This window comes from Bos mutus, chromosome 9 (assembly GCF_027580195.1).
Source record: "Bos mutus isolate GX-2022 chromosome 9, NWIPB_WYAK_1.1, whole genome shotgun sequence".
Classification (NCBI taxonomy): Eukaryota; Metazoa; Chordata; class Mammalia; order Artiodactyla; family Bovidae; genus Bos; species Bos mutus.
The window spans coordinates 83,380,518-83,399,934 of NC_091625.1; the positions used below are offsets into that span (position 1 = coordinate 83,380,518).

Consider the following 19,417-nt stretch of genomic DNA (forward strand, 5'->3'; position numbering starts at 1 on the left):
TGTGAGGGAATAGATTTTCAATATCATCATATTTTTCATAGGATCTTTAACCTAACAGGTATCTTGTTTAATTTGCCTTCTTCTAATATGAATACATGACGGAACTGATGAATTTTTCCAAGGAACCTACTAAACGTACCAGAATGAAAGCTTCCTCTGATCTCTGACTCTGCTGCTGCTGCTAAGTCGCTTCAGTCATGTCTGACTCCGTGCGACCCCATAGACGACAGCCCACCAGGCTCCCCTGTCCCTGGGATTCTTCAGGCAAGAACACTGGAGTGGGTTGCCATTTCCTTCTCCAATGCATGCAAGTGAAAAGTGAAAGTGAAGTCTCTCATTCGTGTCTGACTCTTAGCGACCCCATGGACTGCAGCCCACCAGGCTCCTCCGTCCATGGGATTTTCCAGGCAAAAGTACTGGAGTGGGTTGCCATTGCATTTTTTCCAGATCTCTTTTTCTGCTCCATCTTCTCTTCTGGCTAGAGTACAATCTTTTCTCACCTGCCAAAGTGCCTTAACCACTCAGCCTCTTCTCTAGGAAAGTGGACAGAGTGGTGTGGACACTTACCCAGGACCTTTTCCTTCTGACCTACCCTTGTGATAATGACTGAAATGCTAGTAAAACCAACTTTACTATCATCTGGAGCTAGACGCACAGAGCCCATCAAAGACTTTTGAGTAGAAGGTAGGACAGAAATACAATTAAATGAATAAAGAAACAAAGAAATGATCTAAGAGCTATGAAGTCAAGGTCAAAGTATAATTCAAGATTTTAAAAAATGATTGAATTTGGGTGAAATTGACACACTGCCAGAGTGTCTTTTTGGCTTTTTTGACATGATGCAGTTGTGTGAAGCTATTTAAGAAAGCATCTCTAAAGAAGATGTGTTTAAAGAAGGAATGTTACTTCCTTTATGAGTGAAAAAGAATGTAAACAGCATTGTTGAAATGTTACATGGAATAACCATTCTTAATATATGCACAGGACAGATGGCAGATAGATATTTAATTTTTTAATTGATTTTTAAAGTGACTGCTTTTATGAAGGGTGCTGGTTTTTCTAAAAAATTCTCATGTTTACCATATTCAAAAGAATAAAAGTCTGTTTTGCTGGATTCATTCTGTTTAATATCTCCAAAGAGAAGTTTACTACCTGGATTCTGGAGATCTTGAGCAGAATGTAGCAAATAGGTGAGCTTTGGAGGGGTATAAAGATGACCTAGTGATGACTAAATTCTGTACTGAGTAATTGGAGTGTTAAGAGTTCATTCCCTTATCTTATCTCTCTGGGTCTTGCTTACCTGCTAATAATGGAACTGAGTTCATATAGGTATTTCTGAGTCTTACATGTGCTTCCTCCTGATGAGGTCACCTGCCTGGGATATCTACTTCTTTTACTCCTCTCTTTCTCTGCCTCACCTCTTCTGGGCTCTACTGATGTATCCTAAGGATACCGTAATCACAACAAGCACCTGTGCTTCTAAGGACACTTCCCTGTACAATAGTCACTGCCAGTAAAGCTTGGAACCCTGGAGATGTCAAAGCTACGGCATACAGTGCTTTTCTGATTTTCTGGGCTGTATACCATGAGGGTCTATCAAAGTGGCTTTTACTCTCATATATTAGAGAATTTGGTGGAAAACAGCCTTTTCCCATTCTTTGTTCACAGCTCTCTCCCTTCCTTGGGAGAGATATGAATCCAGATATGAGTCCAGAGGGAGCTGAGCTGGCAATAAAGACGAGAAGTAACACTACGGCATACCTAGTTAGCCTTTCCTTCAGAAGCTTGATTCTCCCAATTCCTGTATGATGAATTCTAACCCAAATACTCCCCTGTTCCTCATGCCAATGACATTTGATTAGCTTGGTTCCCTAATTTTTGCAGACATGTCCAGAAGGGTTCCAGTTTAACACCAAGTTGCAACTTCTAGCTACATTTGTAGTGCTGTCAAATATATCTCCTTCCCATATAAGGGGCTTTAACTTACCAAATACTAAACTCCTTTGAGGTCAGGAGCCACTATTTAGTTTCTTTCACAATACATGGTCTAATTCTGGATGCTGCTGATTTCAGAGAACACATTGTGTAGATGGCGATGGGCCTCTTTTAATAGAGATGAAAGTAAGTAATCATGGTGTAGACTGCAGCAAGATACATTTAGTTAAGAAAAAAATAACAGAAATTCCTAAATGGAGATTTATGTTCCTTTGCCTCCCCTTGACTCCTCTTTTCTCTTACATGTCACATCCAACACAGAAAGAAATATTGTTTGTGCTACAGTCAAAACATATCTAGACTTTGACGACTTAATACCATTCTTTCCATTACTATCCTAGTCCAAGCCAACATCATCTCTCCCTTGGGTTTTTGTAAAAACCTACTAATTGATCCTTGCCCCTTCCCACATCTATTCTTAAGGCAAAGGGGTCTTCTAAAAATTTAAGTCAGGTAATGTCTTTTAATCTTACATGCTCAATGCCTGAAAATGGCTTTTCATTTTTCTCATAACAAAGTCCTTGCAATGGCCTTCAAAGTTTATATTCTGTCACAAGGACTGAGTTCTTTATAATGGAATAATAAACCATCATGACAAATAGAATGTTAGAAAGTTCTCAGAGATCTTAAAAATCCTGTATTTAATGAATATATGTAGTTGAAAACCAAAACAAAATATGAGCTAAGAGTTCTAGCTCAGCCACAGAGTAATCCCATGTGATCCTGTCATTTTTTGTCTCTGTCTTTTTTCCTTATAAAAATTAATGACTTGGCTCCAGATCATCTTTAAATATTTTTCAAGTTCTAGAATTTATATTAAGACCATATGACTGAACTATGTTCAAAAATAATATATTTATAGATTCATTTTTTCTAAAGTTATTCATGAATTTAGATTAATCAGTATGCACTTTTTGCCAGTCACCTTGTAAAAACCTGGAGAATTTATTGAATAGAACTGCTTAGAATTAGTGTCTTAATTTGTGGTCATGGAATGTAGCCAGCACATCCACGTAAAAATCAAACCTTTGACTTTGGACAAATTGGAATAATATTCTTATCAAGTAAGTTAACTAACCATGGTCAAGATAATCATCACACAAAAGAATCATTCTTTCTTAGTTCTTAAAACTACCTCCCTCAAGATGCTTCTCAAATTGTGCAGGGCATATCTATAATTGTATTTTAATTGTGATGGTGATGATGATAATGGTGATAACGTTTGTTTAGGACTCACTGTTCCAAGCACTTCGTATGTGTCCAATGTCAGTCATGTTTGACTCTTTGCGACCCCATGGACTGTAGCCTGCCAGACTCCTCTGTCCATGGAAATTTCCAGGCAAAAATACTGGACTGGGTTGCCATTTCCTTCTCCAGGGTATCTTCTGTGAGCTGAGCATCAAACACACATCTCTTGTGTCTCCTGCATTGGCAAGTGGATTTTTTACTACTGTTCCACCTGGGAAGGCCCTGTAAGCACTTTATATACATAAACTGACTTGTCATAACAATCTGACAAAATAGGTACTGATATCATTTGTTTTGCTGTATGGAGATGTAAAGAACTTGTCAAAAAGTGTTGTAGTTGGGATGTGAAACTGGACAATGCGACTACAGAATTCGTTCATTAAGTTATACTGTGTGATTGTTTTATGTAAGAGATATTAGCTTTTAGGTTTTTTTTTTTTTCAGCTTGTTCTCTTTTAAAGATTTATTCCATTGTTTGGAGCCACCTTATTTGGGAAAATAAACTGAGGTGTCTCTGATAAATTATTTTATATTTCTAATTATTTGAATCCTTTTTATTTCTCTCAGTGTTAAATGTTTTACATGATATTTCAAAAAGGGGGCTCTTATTTTCAAGCTCATTATCTTTAACCTGAGACTCCACAATATAATTCTCTATTTGCATACCAGTCTTTATCTATGGAACTTGTTATTGTTTAGTCACTAAAAAAACGGCACAAAAAGAGTCAGACGTGACTTAGTGACTAAAACACCAAAACAGTCTCTAAATTGTGTTTGACTCTTTTGTGACCCCATGGACTATAGTCTGCCAGGCTCCTCTGTCAATGGGATTTGCCAGGTAAGAATACTAGAGTGGGTTGCCCTTTCTTTCTCCAGGGTATCTTCCCAAGCCAGGGATCAAACCCACGTCTCCTGCATTGGTGGGTGGATTCTTTACCACTGAGCCAACAGGGAAGCCCATCTATGGAACTATAGCTATATAAAACCTGATTTGGAATAAGTAGGTAATAATTCTTTGAAATCTTCTGTTATAATTATCAAATTCTAAAAATTAAGCAAAGATTTGTTCTAATTCCTATATTGTTCTTTTATTTGAAGAAAGTGAAAACAAGCATGGTTTATTTGTGTAAATACATAAAAATAGCTACCATTTATTGAAGGTTTGGTATGTACTAAACTAATAATATATATGATATCTCCAGTCTTAACAACCTGAAAGGTAATAAGTTGTTGTTGTTGTTGCTGCTCCATAGCTAATTCATGTCCGACTCTTAACAGCCCAGTGGACTGCAGTGGACCAGGCTTCCCTGTCCTTCACTGTCTCTTGGCATTTGCTCAAACTCATGTCCATTGAGTTGGTGATGCCATTCAACCATCTAATTCTCTGTTACTCCCTACTTCTCCTGCCCTGAATCTTTTCCAGCATCAGGGTCTTTTCCAAAGAGTCAGCTCTTCACATCAGGTGGCCAAAGGACTTGAGCTTCAGCTTCAGCATCAGACATTCCAATGAATATTCAGAGTTGCTTTCCTTCACTATTGACTGGTTTGATCTCTTTGCTGTCTAAGGGACTCTCAAGAGTCTTATCCAAAATCAGAATTTTGAAAGCATCAATTCTTTGGCACTCAGCCTTCTTTATGGTCCAACTTTCACACCTGTACATAACTACTGGAAAAACCATATCTTTGACTATATGGACCTTTGTTGGCAAAGTGATGTCTCTGCTTTTTAATACACTGTCTAGGTTGGTCATAGCTTTTCTTTCATGGAGCGATCGATCATCTTTTAACTTGATGGCTACAGACAACGTCTGCAGTGATTTTGGAGCCCAAGAAAATAAAGTCTATCACTGTTACTATTGTTTCCCCATCTTTTTGCTGTGAAATGATGAGAGCAGATGCCATGATCTTCATTTTTTGAATATTGAGTTTTAAGCTAGGTTTTTCACCCTCTTTTTAAAATTTTATCAAGAGGCACTTTAGTTCCTCATCACTTTAAAGAGGTATCATCTATGTGTCTGAGGTTGTTATTTCTCCTGGCAATCTTGATTCCAGTTTGTGAGTCATCCAGCCCAGCATTTTGCATGATGTAATCTGCATAGAAGTTAAATAAGCAGGGTGACAATATACAGTCTTGTCATAGTTCTTTCCTAATTTTGAACCAATCCATTTTTCCATGTTCAGTTCTAACTGTTGCTTCTTGTCCTGCCTACAGGTTTCTCAGGATAAAGTTAAGATGGTCTGGTATTCCCATCTTTTGAAGAATTTTCCACAGCTTGTGATCCACACAATCAAAGGCTTTAGCATAGTCAATGAAATAAAAATATATGTTTTCTTGGGTTCCTTTGACTTTTCTATGATCTAACTGATGTTGAAAATTTAATCTCTGGTTCCTCTGCCTTTTCTAAATCCAACTTGTACATCTGGAAGTTCTCAGTTCTCACTTACTGCTAAGCCTTGCTTGAAGGATTTTGAGCATTACCTTGTTAGTATGTGAAATGAATGTAATTGTATGGTAATTTGAACATTCTTTGACATTGCCCTTCTTTGGGATTGGAGTAAAAACTGACCTTTTCCAGTCCTGTGACCACTGCTGAAAGAGTTTTCCAAATTTGCTGGCATATTGAGTGCAGCACTTTCACAGCATCATCTTTTAGGATTTGAAATAGATCAGCCAGAATTCCATCACCTCCACTAGTTTTGTTTATAGTAATGCTTTCTAAGGCCTACTTGACTTCACACTCCAAGATGTCTGGCTCTAGATAAGTGACCCATGCCATTTGTCTGGGTCATTAAGACCTTTTTTGTATAGTTCTGTGTATTTTTGCCACATCTCTTTTGCTTCTGTTAGGTCCTTGACATTTCTGTCCTTTATTGTGCCCATCACTGCATGAAATATTCCCTGGTATCTCTAATTTTCTTTAAGATATCTCTAGTCTTTCCCATTCTATTGCTTTCCTCTATTTCTTTGCATTGTTCACTTAAGAAGGCTTTATTATCTCTCCTTGCTATTCTTTGGAACTCTGCATTTATTTGGGTATATCTTTCCCTTTCTCCTTTGCCTTTCACTTTTCTTCTTTTTTCAGCTACTTATAAGGCCTCCTCAGACAACCATTTTGCCTTCTTGCATTTCTTTTTCTTGGGGATTGTTTTGGTCACCACCTCCTATACAATGTTATGAACCTCCATCTATAGTTCTTCAGGTACTTTCTTTATCAGATCTAATCCCTTGAATCTATTCATCACCCCCACTGTATAATCATAAAGGATTTGATTAGGTCATATCTGAATAATCTAAGCTGTGATTTTTGTGTTCTGGCAGAAGTTGAGCACATGTCCTTCTACTCCACCATTTTGATCAGGCAAAATTCAAATTACCTACTATACCGTAGCATCATATAGATATACAAATGTCAAATTGTAACCTCATCAATAATGAGAGTCAGAAATGACTGAGTGATTCACACACACACATAATGGTAGGAACCAGATTTTATATATATATATATATATATATATTTTATTTTCCTTATCATGCCAAGTACAATGTTTTGATATGTTCATTGTTTAGAACTATGTCAGAAGGCTTGGAGTGTCATGGTGAGATAGGATAGCTTCGTGTGTGGTCCTGAGTTCTCTTTCATATTCCAGGGTCAGTAAGTTTTACCTAGTGTGGTAAGGCTTGACGTTCTGCAATCAGCCTCTGTTTCTATAATTCGTCTGTAAAGTTGGGTCTAATATTTGCTTACCTCTCAGGTTGTTGTATTTGTCTATTCACAAAATGCTTATTTATTTTAAAACAAAACTGAGTGTCAGTATTATGTCTGTCAGAGACACAGTCTTTACTGAGGTTGAAGAAGAGATTTCTGGCTTTCATCCTATTCCTAGAGTTGGCATTTCCTTGGCACCTACCCTGGCTTCCTCCTCTTGGGAAGCCCTTCTAGTAGATTTACAGTCTACCTTTTTAGGAGTCTCTGTTTAGATACACTTAGGTATGACATATTTAATTATGTATTTCCTAGGCCCTTCTAGTTAGTGGATTCTGACATCTTATTTCTACACTATAAGTAACAAGAACCCAATAAAGATAATTAGGTCAATAACCTTCCATTTCATCCCTTCTCTCTTGATCAGTCAATTTATAGTATGTGGTCCTTAAATTTAAAGTGCCCGTTCCTTTCTTGGGTCTTCCCTGGTAGCTCAGATTGTAAAGAATCTGTCTGTAATGTGGGAGAGCCTGGTTCGATCCCTGGCTCGGGAGGATCCCCTGAAGAAGGGAGTGCCTACCCATTCCAATATTCTTGCCTGGAGAGTTCCATGGGCAGAGGAACCTGGTGGGCTACAGTCGATGGGTCACAAAGCATTGCTCACACTGAGCAACTAACACACTCACACTTTCATCTTTCGCTTCTTTTTCACATCCTTTTCTTATTGGTGTGTACTGTTTTACCTGTCATCTCTCCCACCTTTGTAATCTTCTCATTCACTAGATCCACTTTCTGTTATCTGTCATTAAAGAAAATCTTCCAAATCCCCAGTCTAAAATCTTATCTGTGAAAACACTAACACCACAATGTATGAGGTGAAAGCATAAGAAACAACCTTAGACACATTTTTAAAATATGACTGAAATGGAGCAATTACTTTATCTGGAAAGAAGCCTACAGTTTCATTTTAAAACAAAGGAAATACTTGTTTTTTACAGTGTATTTTTTTTACAGTATATTTTTTACAGTGTGTTTGTTACAGTGTATTTTTACAGTGTATCTTTTTTTCTAGAACCTAAACACATATTTTTATTTTATTTATTTATTTTTTAAAATTGCGATGGCGCTTAGACCCCCTGAAGGCCTTTATTCCCACCCAGACATTTGAAACAAACACATAAGATGATGTATACCCTTGAAACATAAGATGATATACCATGGTATTACGTTCCACACACTTATATTTTTAATGAAAAAATGAGTTACTTTAGATCCCATCTTCCCATTATGAAAAAAATGGGGAAATATCTAAAGTGTGCAGCCTTCAGGCAAAATTGCAAAGGTTATGTGTTTTAAGTAAATGTGGACTTCCAGTGAAGTGTGACATCCCTCAAAATGGATTATAATCCGAAAGCGGCCAAAAGTGATGAGCATCTTCTGACGCATAACGGTCACGACTTAAAGATTCATAAGCTGGCCTTCTCTAGGATCCCAAGGGCAGAAAATGATCACTAACCTGCTGACAGACTATCCTTTCCTTGAAACACTCCTTCTCCAAAGGCAGATTAATGGGAGGTTTGTGGAAGATTACACTGTTAGAAAAACACCATAAGAAATGTGTGCTAAGAAAGGAAAAGAGATTTACAGTACTCTGGAGAATAAGCATCATTTGTAGGATACCGACAGTTATTTCGAGCACAGACCTCAACCATGGGAATGCTCAGGATTTCCACAAAATTGGGGGACAGTTAGTAATTATTCACTCTTCCTTTATATCAATGCTTATTTCTGTGTTTCAGATAACACACACCTGAAAACTGAAAGACTCTACTCTCATGGTCTCTATTTGCCTAGAAGATATCAAAAATACTGAAGGAAAGGGTTTCAAGTGCCTTTTGTATCATAAGGCACTGGCTCAAATTTGAATTAATTAAAAAGGATGTCATTAATCATTTGAGGCTGATTGTGTTTGAGGCTGATTGAAGACTACAGGGAATTTATCTTAATACATTTTTGTAGTTTCTGTAACAGTCAATTCTCAATCTGGCTGTACATCAGACTCATCAGGGCCTCTTACAAATATGGATTCTTAAATCTCACCCCACACCATTAGTAGAATTTCTTGGTGAAGACATTTGGATCTTCTTTTTTTCAAAAGGACTCAAGATGAGTTAAATTTCAGAACCACAACTATGTGATGCCTGCATCAGGGTTTTGCACTCAGGTGATGTTAGAAGGTGCTTACTCCTTGGAAGGAAAGTTATGACCAACCTAGATAGCATATTCAAAAGCAGAGACATTACTTTGCCAACCAAGGTTCGTCTAGTCAAGGCTATGGTTTTTCCAGTGGTCGTGTATGGATGTGAGAGTTGGATTGTGAAGAAGGCTGAGCGCTGAAGAATTGATGCTTTTGAACTGTGGTGTTGGAGAAGACTCTTGAGAGTCCCTTGGACTGCAAGGAGATCCAACCAGTCCATTCTGAAGGAGATCAGTCCTGGGTGTTCTTTGGAAGGAATGACGCTAAAGCTGAAACTCCAGTACTTTGGCCACCTGATGCGAAGAGTTGACTCATTGGAAAAGACTGATGCTGGGGGGGATTGGGGGCAGGAGGAGAAGGGGACGACAGAGGATGAGATGGCTGGATGGCATCACTGACTCGATGGACGTGAGTCTGAGTGAAGTCCGGGAGTTGGTGATGGACAGGGAGGCCTGGAGTGCTGCGATTCATGGGGTCGCAAAGAGTCGGATACGACTGAGCGACTGATCTGATCTGATGTTCACTATGAATGAATCACTTACAAGATATATTTGAAAGGGAAGATGAAGTGAAAATTTTAATTCCACTGCCTATCAATCCACCATTTCAGTCCCAGGTGGTTTTTTATTTATTTATTTATTTTTGTATTGTATTTTGCTTTACCTTGAAATTTATTTACTTTCAAAAGTTTCTTTTAAAAGTAAAGATAGATCTGAAAGTAGTATATAATAGTAGTGTTAGTAGTAGTAGTAATAGCAGTAATAGTAACAAATACTCTTTGCAACTCTGCTTATTTCCTGTGTTTCTGTCTCCTCCTGATGCCCATACTGGCCTATTGAACTGCCGCTGAAAACATTGCCATGTCCCAATTCTCAGACTAATCACTATATAGGATAGGAAGCATGTAAACATGTGGTAGATTTAACCTCAGCCATCTCCAAGTCTGAGGTTGCCCATAGCAGACCAATGGACTACTATTGTTGAGTACAGCTGATCCTTGAACAACATCGGTTTGACCTGCACAGATTTACTGTTACCTGGTTATTTTTCCAAGTATTAAATATTACAAGTCCTACATGGTTGATGGTTGATTGAATCTGAAGTTGGGGAGGAAACACAGATATGGAATACTGCTACAGGTATATGTTATAAGTGGATTGACCTACACATTGCTCAGGGGTCAACAGTACTATTCTATGGCATGAATATGCTTCAGTTTGCTTAACCATTCTCCTATTGGTGGGCATTTGGATTATTTTCAATTTTGACTATAATGAATATAGCTCTATTCCCTCTTAATTCTTTTTGTCCTATTATTGTTATACATACTACATATATATATATAAATTATTAATTTATACAGTTTATATTTATTAAGGAAGCTGATAAAAAAGCAGGGTAAGTATATATTTATAAATTCATTACATTTACCATCCTATGTGCTGTTTCTGATTCTCTACATCTTTTTTCCCTGTGGATAAAATTTTCCATCTGGTATCATTTCCTTGCTCTGATATAAATTTGCTACCACCCACAACTTTTGTGCTGTTATCAATATACTACATTTCTGTATGTATAGGCTCCTGCATTATAATTATATGCATATTATTTTATACAATCACTTTTAAAATCATTTAAGGGTATATAAAAGAAAAGATGTGTTTATACTGTTTTATTTTTATAATTAACTGTATTTACTTGTGCTGTGTGTGTGTGTGTGCGTGTGTGTGCCTGTGTGTGTGAATTTTCATCTGGGGTAACTTGCTTTCAGCCTGAAGAATTTTCTTTAGGATTTTATTTTATTCTTTTGTAAGGTGGCCCTGCTAGAAATAAATTCATTTAGTATTTATTAATCTGAGAATATCTTTATTTCACCTTCATTTTTGAGAAACAATTTTGCTTGAGTCTTGCTTAATAGATTTTTATTTTAGCACTTAAAAATTTTTTTTTAATTGAAGGATAATTGCTTAACAGAATTTTGTTGTTTTCTGTCAAACTTCAACCTGAATCAGCCATAGGCATACATATATCCCTCCCTTTTGAAGGTTCCCCCCATCTCCCTCAGCACTTTGACTATTTCAACACTTGGACTATGTCATTCAAGTGCCTTCTGGCCACCTTTGGCCAGATCATGAGATCATTTCTTAATTAGCTGAAATTCAACTGCATGTAATGAGTTGTTTTTCTCTTGCCGCTTTCAAGATTTTCTTTTTCTTGATTTTCACGGCTTTTACTATGATGTACCTGAATGTGGATCTTTTTGTATTTATTCTACTTGGAGTTTGATAAAAGGTTTTCAATAAATCTGGGAAGTTTCCAGACAATTTTTCTTTGAATATTTTTTTATGTTCCATTTCCTTTCTCCACTTCTTTTGGTACTCCTATTATATGTATGCTATAATATACATAGCATACAAAGGGTTTTATATTTCTTTGAGGCTGTGTTCATTTTTAAAATTCTATTTCCTATCTTTTTGAATTGTATAATTATTGATATATCTTCAGGTTCAACTATTCTTTCTTCTTGAAGTTCAAACCTGCCATTGCGTTCTTCATTTATTGTACTTTTCAACTCTAGAATTTCTTCTTGATTTTTCTACAGTGTCTATATTTTTAATGACATTTGGTTAGGCATTTATTTCTTTAAGCATGATTTCCTTAGTTCTTTGAATATATTTATAAAAGATACTTTGAAGGCTTTGTTATAGCTGACATCTGGTCTATTTCCCAGACAGTTTTAGTTACTTGCTTTTTTAAAGTATGTATGAGTCACATTTCTGTTTTTTTTTTTTTTTCTAATATAGCACAAGTATTTTTTTTGCTGTTGTTGAAAACCACACGTTTTAGGTAATATATTGTAGCAACTCTGCATACTGATTCTCCTATCCCCTCCCTGGAGATTGTTTTTGTTGTTTGTGCTTTTATTTGTCTCGTGTCTTGACTAGGCTATTTTAGTGAAGCCTATTTCCCTCAGTGTGAAGTGTTTGATTTTGTTTCTCAGAGGATGCATGTAATCTTGGGTGTGCACATACTCACTTTGGGGTGACAGTGGTTTAATCAAGGTGGTTTAATCATTGACTGTCGCTTTTCCTGGTCTCTCTGTTAAACTGTGTATCTCATTTGTTATTGTACTCAAATTTAGGCTTCATTAATTACTGAGCAATTGCTCTATTGTTTTAAACAATGTTTGGGAGGTTACCTTCTCCATACTCTGATTCAATTAAATTTGGACATGAGTAATTTTGAGGCTAATCTTTGGTTTGTTCTGAGGAGAGAAGGTGATCAGGTTGGAAATAGGACTGTTTTGGTGTGATAATTCTTCTTACTGGCAAACCCTTAACCATTGTAGCATCCAGAATTGTCACAACCATACCTAAAATGTGTGGTTTTCAACAACAAGAGAACCCTGTCCCACTTTTATTTAATTTTAATAGATAGCAAAATAATTAAGCCTTACCTATTTCAGAGAGTAAAAATAAATAACTTCTCACTGTTCAATTATTCTAGGGATTTAGCTATAAGGGTTGATACTTACATGAAAGAAATTTGCATTTTTTTCCCTGAGGTACTTACCTAGAGCCCTTATTATAGGTATAGTTTATGTCAAGGATGTTCACATATTTGGAAGGATTTGGCTACTTATTTTTTAATCTGACATCATTTAGAAACAAGCCTGTTTTAAACATTCCTTTTAGTAATTTAAAAAAAATTAATTATTTTAATTGGAGGTTAATTACTTTACAATATGGTATTGGTTTTGCCATACATCGACATGAATCAGCCATGAGTGTACATGTGTTCCCCATCCTGAACCCCCCACCACCATTTTTATACTATTTTTTCATAGTAGTAATTTTCTTCCTGCACATGTATATTCCCTAGAAATTACCATAGCAATTCTTCAAAATGAAGATGTAGTTTCACTGATTTGTGAAAGTACTATACAATAACTAGAGAGTTTGACCTAAAAGGCTTTTGAGTTTGGCATTCCTCGCCAATGAGGAAACAAGCTGGTATATTTTTCCTTCTTTGCTCACCAAATATAGCATATTGTACAGTTATTAAAATTCACTCTAGTCAATGTCCATGGAGATTGCAAGCTTACCTAAATACTCAAGGGAGCTGGAATTGCAAAAATTGTGTCAGAAACAAAGTATAGAAGGGCAACTTGATTGCATGTTTTGTCAAAGTAGAAGTAGAATATTGAAAATTATGAAATTGATTTATTGACTTTGGTCACTACTATTGGAAATATTAGAAAATTTTGTACTGATTGATATAAAATTGATCACTTCATTGATCACTCAATGAAGCCTAAAATTTCAAAAGGATACCCTGAGCTCCTTAACTATGTTTCAGGTTGTTAAATTAGAGATGTTTATACTTGTCTCCTAGAGACTTTGTGTCTTGAGTTTTCTGTGTATAAGGAAAGGTGTTGCATAGAGAATGACTTGTGAAGTGCAAATAGTTTTCATCTGTCTAAGATCTTGCTATCCCAAGGCTCAGCTTCAGGAGATCTGCTTCCAAACTCATGCACTTTGCTGTTGCCAGATCTCAAGTTCTTGCTGGCTGTTTGCTTGAGATAATCAGTTTCTTGCCACATGGGCCTCTCCATGGGGAAGCTTACATAACATCTAACTTTTCTAGAGCAAGCCAGCAAGAGAGAAAGAGAACAGGTGGGCATAAGAATGAAAGTGGGAGAGAAAGAGAGAGAGAGAGAGAGGAAGTAATGGAAGTCATGGTCTATTTGTAACCTAATTGTGGAAGTGCTATCCCATTAGTTTTGCCAAATTCTATTTATTAGAAGCATATCACCAGGTCCAGTGACTCAAGGGAAGGAGAGTGCATAAAAAAGTGAATACCATGGAGAAGGAAATGGCAACCCACTCTAGTGTTCTTGCCTGGAGAATCCCAGGGATGGGGCAGCCTTGTGGGCTGCCGTCTATGGGTTCGCACAGAGTCGGACACGACTGAATGACTTAGCAGCAGCAGCAGTCGCATGTAACTACTGAGCTGAATTCTGTTAATGTGATTGAGATGTGCTGTGAGTTAAAATGCATGCCAGTTTTTATTTTGTACAGAAAAAAATAAGATATCTCAGTTTTTATATTGATCACATGTTGAAATAATATTTTAGATATATCAATGAATTACGCATGATTAAATTCTCAGCTATTCATTTTAACCTTTTTAAAAATGACTGCAAAAAAAACTTAAAATACTTATATGACTTGCATTTATTGCTTATGTGGTATTTTTGTTTGATATGTGGAATCAGAACAAATCACTAACCTTTTCTTTCAAAGCATTGTTTAAAGAAAGAGTCGAGGCAAATTGTTTTGTAGGAAACGGGTCCCCAACCTCCAAGATCTAATGACTGATTATCTGAGGTGGAGCTGATGTAATAATAATAGAAATAAAGTTCAAAATAAATATAAAAAATAAATAAATAAAATAGGATGCATATAAAGCTGCAAAAAAAAAAAAAAATACCAGAATGCAGGACTATATTAGAGAGTAGTACAGTAGTATGAACAGAATCATAGTACTTGCATTTGTCATTCACTCTTTTTTGATAAGAGTTTAGCTTTTAGACATTTTATGATCTTGATTTTAAAGCCATTATACTAATATGGTTAAAGCAGGATTCACAGTGAAATTTTTTGCAATTACAGCATTAAAGGACATAAGTACCCTCTGCTAGCAGGGCTTCCCAGGTGGTGTAGTTGGTAAAGAATCCACTGGCAAATGTAGGAGATACAAGAGATGCATATTTGATCCCTGGGTTGGGAAGATCTCCAGGAGAAAATGGCAATCCACTCCAGTTTTCTCGCCCAGAAATGGACAGAGAAGCCTGGCAGGCTGTAGTCGCAAAGAATCGGACATGACAGAGCACAAGCACAAGCATGCTCCCTCTGTTAGCATTATCACTTGAGTTTGCTGAGATTTTTTGCAGATGGTTATTACTACCTCTACTTTCCCTGTGTCATCCCATTGCAAAGATTTAGGAAAACTTATCATCATTTGTCTCAATTCAGTTCAGTCGCTCAGTTGTGTCTGACTCTTTGCGGCCCCATGGACTGCAGCACTCCAGACATCCCTGTCCATTACCAACTCCCAGAGTTTAATCAAACTCATGTCCACTGAGTTAGTGATGCCATCCAACCATTTCACCCTCTGTCATCCTCTTCTCCTCCTGCCTTCAATCTTCCCCAGCGTCAGGGTCTCTTCCAATGAGTCAGTTCTTTGCATCAGGTGGCCAAATTATTGGAGTTTCAGCTTCAACATCAGTCCTTCCAAAGCATATTCAGGACTGATTTCCATCACCCCAGTTCAAAAGCATCAATTCTTCGGCACTCAGCTTTGTTTATAGTCCAGCTCTCACATCCATATATGACTACTAGAAAGACTATAACTTTGGTTAGACAGACCTTTGTTCGCAAAGTAATGTCTCTGCTTTTTAATATGCTTTCTAGGTTGGTCATAACTTTTCTTCCAAAGAACAAGCGTCTTTCAATTTCATGACTGCAGTCACCATCCGCAGTGATTTTGGAGCCCCCCAAAATAAAGTCTGTCACTGTTTCCACTGTTTCCCCATCTATTTGCCATAAAGTGATGAGACCAGATGCCAGGATCTTAGTTTTCTGAAGGTTGAGTTTTAAGCCAACTTTTTCACTCTCCTCTTTCACTTTCATCAAAAGGCTCTTCAGTTCCTCTTTGCTTTCTGCCATAAGTGTGGTGTCATGTATGAGGTTATTGATATTTCTCCTGGTAATCTTGACTCTAGCTTGTGCTTCATCCAGTCCAGCGTTTCTCATGATGTACTCTGCATATAAGTTAAATAAGCACGGCGACAATATACAGCCTTGACGTACTCCTTTTCCTATTTGGAACCAGTCAGTTGTTCCATGTCCAGTTCCAACTGTTGCTTCTTGACCTGCATACAGATTTCTCAGGAGGCAGGTCAGGTGGTATGGTATTCCCATCTCTTTAAGAATTTTCCACAGTTTGTTGTTTCCACCATTTGTTTGCATATACCTGTATAGGCTTCCCCATGGTCCTAGAGGTAAAGAACTCACCTGTCAAGGCAGGAGAGTTAAAAAATGCAGGTTTGATCCCTGAGTGGGGAAGATTCCCTGGAGGAGGGAATGGGAACTCAATCCAGTATTCTTGCCTGGGAAATCCCATGAACAGAGGAGTCTGGTGAGCTACAGTCCATAGGCTTGCAAAGAATCAGATATGATTGAAGTGACTTAACACACACACACTTGTGTAGATGGTGTTTCTTGATTGGATTTATTATATAGGAGAAACTATATTAAAAGCAGGAACATTTTATTTTATAGAAATTGGTTTGATTTTGTAGGATTTTTGTTTTCAAAATGGTAAATAGTAAAACAGTGCAATACACATAAATACAAATGCAGAATCCATTTCATAAATCTAAAATATTCTCTTCTGCATTGAGCTAAGTGAGGTCTGATTCTTGAAAGGATTGGGTTAGCCAGTTGAAATAAAGGAAAATTTGGGGGAAAAAAGGAAAGAAAATATCCTCTTTTAGTTCATTGGAAAAACACTTTTAATCACAAATTTTCAAGTCTTTATGCACAATTCTCATGATAAGGAAAATAACATGTGAATGGTATACCCTCTTAGTGAGATGAGAAAGACCTAATGTATTTTCTAAATATGATATGGCTTATATTGAACCTTGAAAATATGCTGTTATATTTCAAAGAACATAATGTAACACTTGGTTTATGTACACCTATATGTTATAATAGCATTATGGCTATAGGAAAGCATCTAACCCTCCTTCTTCACTTGTAGAAGGGAGACAAATATTGCTATTATATAGTACTTATCTCATAAGATATTTTGTTGATTAAGTGATAACCTATAAACATGTTAAGGATAGGGTCTTTTTTTCACTCACTGTTGAATCCCTAGTACCCCTATAACAATGCCTGGAACTCAGACGGTATTCACTACATACTTGGTATTAAACCAATATGTCCAGTTTAGTACCTGACACACAGCGAACAGCCAATAAATATTGACAGTTGTGATTATCTATCCAACTATAAAATACATTTTTCTAAAGTCAGTGCGGATGTTTTAAGTCAAAATAGTCAAGCAGAAGTTGCAGAACCACCTGTCAGGAACTGGAAGAGATTGCTCTGTTAGAAAGATTTATTGGTCTACATGATTTTATGTTGTAACTGCTTTTTTAGAATTGATGAATTGATATGCTTACCTCCCTTTTGAGCATTACAGAACATAGTTACAATTTTACTGTCTCCCCATGAAAAAAAAAATTAGTACAAAAGACTCAGAGACCCTGATTTACTAAAATTTTGATTTAGTTCAGTTTGATCTATCTCCTCTAGAATCAACAGCTCAATAATACTTGAAAGGGAAAAATTTATATATATTTCTCTTCAAGATAAATTAAATATTATAATTCTTTTACATCTTTTAAGCAACAAGGAAATTGTATGTGATATATACTAAAAGAATTCATTCAATAAATTCTTCAAAAAGATAATTAAATCTTTAATGAACTTATTTTTCTAAATTGAACAGTAAATTATGTCAAATAATTACTCTAAAAAGATAGCTTTTGACCAGCCGTGACAAGAGTCAGAAACACTTGGATTCTAACCCCAGCCTCGCTATTTACTGCTAAGAGACCTTGAGAAGGTTTGTACATAGAGCTGTTACATACAGCTATTGCAACTTTGAAAGGAGGTAATAGATTTTAAACACTTAACAGAATCTCCCTACATTATCATTAAACCAATACATGTTAGCTAAAAAATTTAGTCATATTACTAAATGGACACAGTCTGAGCATTCTTTTCTTCTTGAAGAATTAAATATTTGACTTCAAGTCTGTTGTTATTTTCCTAATGCAACACCAGGAGAGGAAGCAACAAAGTGAGTGAGCCTTCTTTCCTAGACCTTTAGACCACTGTTCCAACGTATGATTTCCTAAGCCCAGACCAGAGGAGTAACAAGAAGCGACATGTATTCCCATTGTGACTTTCTCTGACAACTCACGGCAGGCCAGAATAAAAGAGGATGGAGTAGGCTGAGCCATTTTTTTAATCTTAAAAATTTTAGATTCTCTTCATTTTCTTTTCTGCTTGATGTATTCTTAAAATAGTTTGTGCAAGCTAAATTTCATCTTTTTCTTCTAGGATACTATTAATATGTATTTTTAAAATCTGGTTTTCCTTTATTTTCTATGAAATTGCAAGACACACACACATATATATATAAACGTGAAAATATATATTCTCACAGGTTTTATGTTCCTAGATTTCTGTTTTGGAATGTTTGTATTACATTAAGATCTGATACTGACATATTTGCAACTGTTCTAAGCTAGGATAACTTATGAGTGACATTTTGATATCATGAATTTCATTTTCTCAGTTATTTTTTACATGGCATCTTTGCCTTCATTGAATTTTTACCACAGATATGATCATTAATTGTATTTTTGCAGTTTCAGCTTGGTCATTTGTAGTCCTTGCCTTGAAAAATACATTTAAAACAGAGTTAGGGTCCAGAAAAATGAAATGACATAGTCATAGTCTCTGACTATGACTTCTCATAGTCATATAAGTTCTGTGCTTTATAGGTCTACAGATTATAATTGATTCTTATAATTAGCCAACATAACTCTTTTTGTATATTATTTTGATAAACTATTTATGTATTACTTTGTTAAACTTTACTTTTTTAGAACAGTTTTACTGTTGTAGAACAAATTTACAGAAAAGTTGCTGAGATAGTACAGCTAATTCCCATAAACCCAATTTCCTTTATTAATATCTTATGTTGATATATTTTGTTATATTTATATCTCTTACTAAAATCTATACTTTATTCAGGTTTTCTTAGTTTTTACCTAATATCTATTTTCTCTTCTAGGATTCCACATTACATTTAGCTGTCGTGTCTCCTTAAGCTCCTCTTGGCTGTGACAGTTTCTCAGATTTTCCTAATCTATAATGACCTTGACAATTTTGGGGAGTAGTTTGTAGAATGTTTTATAACTAAGACTTGTCTGATCTTTTTCTCTTATAATTTGACAGGAGTTACAGGTCCCATTCTCATCATATCGTATCAAGGGTAAATGCTATCAACCTTTCTTATCACTGTTTATGTTAACTTTGATCATCTACATTTTGTGTATTTTGGG

At 36.1% G+C, this 19,417-nt stretch overlaps 1 protein-coding gene across 2 annotated transcripts in view; it reads left to right on the forward strand.

Annotated features, from left to right (window-relative positions):
• GRM1 (glutamate metabotropic receptor 1) overlaps positions 1-19,417 on the forward strand; it is a 416,270-nt gene that overhangs the window by 149,024 nt on the left and 247,829 nt on the right. The window lies entirely within an intron of this gene.